Below are 2,398 nucleotides of genomic sequence, written 5' to 3'. Positions count from 1 at the left end.
TCCAGAAGATTAATTCTAAGATTTCAGAAATGAGCGATACATTGGCAGGACTAGATTGGAAACAATGGAAGTCTGAATTAGGAAGCTTGAAGATAAATCTCTTAATACTACTATGTTAGATCAGAAAAAAGAATGAAAAAATCTGAAGAAAGCCTAAGAGTTATGTGGGACACCATGAAGAAGGAGCTCTGGTAGCGTAGTGGTTACGAATCGGGCTGCGAACCTTAAGGCCAGCAGTTCGAAACTACCAGCTGCTCCGCGGGAGAAAGATGAGGCGTTCTGCTCCCGTAAAGATTTACAGCCTCGGAAACCCTGTACAGGGTCGCTATGGGTCGGAACCGACTCGACGGCACTTAGCAACAACAACAATGAAGAGGAACAACTTATGTGTGTTCAGAATTCCAGAACAGGAAGAGACAATAACAAGCAAAGAGAAAATTGCCAAAGAGTTGTTGGAAGAAGACCTCCCTAACATCATGAAAGACGAGAAGACAAGCATACAAGAAGTTGTATGAACTCCAAACAGGATAGATCCCAAGACATATCATAATCAAACTTTCCAAAAATCAAAGATAAGGAAAGAATCCTGAGAACCGTGCAAGAAAAATGAAGTTATCTACAAAGGAGAACCAATAAGACTGAACTCTGATTTTTCATTAGAAACCCTACAGACAAGAAGGTATTGGGATGTCATACAAAAACCTCTGAAAGAAAAAAGATTGCCAATCAAACATCAGATACACAGCAAACCTGTCTCTCAACCATGACAGCAAAATTAGGACATTTCCGGATAAACAGAAATTAAAGGAATTTGTAATAACCAGACCAACGTTACAAAATATTCTAAAGGGTGTTCTTTGGCTTGAGAAACACCACCAGCAGACAACAACATGAGATCTCTATATATGACAACACCACCCAGAACTCAAACCAAACCTACAAGACTGAAAATAGAGAACCAGAGATATCAATTTATAATGAAGTCATCTACAAAGCAAAAAGAGGGAATAGTGGGCGCCACAGCTACTCTTCCTGGTCGTTCGTGTTCGCGCCATGGATTCAGGGCTTATCGGGCGTTTCGCCCCGCATTAGGGTATCGCCGAGCCTAGTGTACTGAGGAAAGCAGAGGAGTTCTTGAGACTGTCCCAGGTGAAGTGTATTGGCCTGTCTGCACATACCACAGAAATCAGCAATGCAGTCATGTGCCTGGATCTTGCAGCTTCCTGTGTGAAGTGCCCCTTGGACAGGGCTTATTTAATTAAACTTTCTGGTTTGAACAAGAAGATGTATCAGAGCTGTCTTAAATCTTTAGAGTATTTACTGGGTCTGAAGTCAAATACTGGAATAAGAGACCTTGCTGTACAATTTAGCTGTACTGAAGCAGTGAACATGGCTTCAAAGATATTGCAAAGCTATGAGTCCAGTCTTCCACAGACACGGCAAGTAGATCTTGACTTATCCAGGCCACTTTTCACCAGAGCTGCACTATTTTCAGCGTGCAAGATTCTAAAGCTAAAAGTGGATAAAAATAAAATGATAGCCACATCTGGTGTTAAAAAAGCCATATTTGATCGACTATGTAAGCAGTTAGAGAAAATTGGACAACAGGTTGACAGGGAGCCTAGAAATTTAGCTACTCCACCACAGAAAAAAAAAGAAGACAGTGGTTGAACCCACAGCAAAAAGAAATACAGAAAATCATAGAAGTCCCATGTAAACTGCAAAAAGATGAGATCTGACACAGGATAATGAAGAGTGGAAAAGGAAGATTTTAGAAAACGCTGCCAAAACACAAGAGGCTACAGCAGAGGGATTTTAGCATCCGGACTGGCACGAACTACTAGCCTGCAGTGTGCCTGCCCCTCCGGAGGCTTTGACATTATGTTTGAACTTTCTTACCTTTTATAACAAGGACCTTAGACTTAATAGCAAAGAAACCAGGACTGTTTGGAGCATCATGCTGCCCCTGATAATCAGCCACATTCTCTGATTTGCAGAGATGTCGCCCACCACAGGCCTAGACTCTCTTACAAAATGAAATTGGGCTTGTTTTAAGCAAACCTATCCAGAATATGAAATTCAGGCTGTAAGGAGACTACAGATTTTATTTAAGTTTTAGTAGAAGCTTCTTTGATGGAATTCATATATGGAACAACTTTGGTTAATAAATGTTATTTTTACATGCAAAAAAAAGAGGGAATAGTGTAGATACAGAACTTCCAAAAGTCAAGGAAGTCAAGTAGATTTCAAGATAAAACAGTTTTAAAGAAAGAAACTTTTAAATAAATTATAGGTAGCCTTTAATTTAACCTGAAAATTAATCACATACACATAAAAATGTTTAAAGTGGAAGTTTTGGTAAACATTAACACAACAGAAATGAAAATGAAAAAAACAA

At 39.4% G+C, this 2,398-nt stretch overlaps 1 pseudogene; it reads left to right on the top strand.

The window, feature by feature from the left end:
• The first annotated feature begins 1,053 nt into the window (after positions 1-1,053).
• On the top strand, positions 1,054-1,819 carry LOC102837915 (annotated as a pseudogene).
• The last annotated feature ends 579 nt before the right edge of the window (positions 1,820-2,398 follow it).

The sequence above is a fragment of the Chrysochloris asiatica genome, unplaced genomic scaffold (assembly GCF_000296735.1).
Source record: "Chrysochloris asiatica unplaced genomic scaffold, ChrAsi1.0 scaffold00025, whole genome shotgun sequence".
Lineage (NCBI taxonomy): Eukaryota > Metazoa > Chordata > Mammalia > Afrosoricida > Chrysochloridae > Chrysochloris > Chrysochloris asiatica.
The sequence above is the reverse complement of the archived record's forward strand: the minus strand, read 5'-3'. Positions and strand labels throughout refer to the sequence as shown.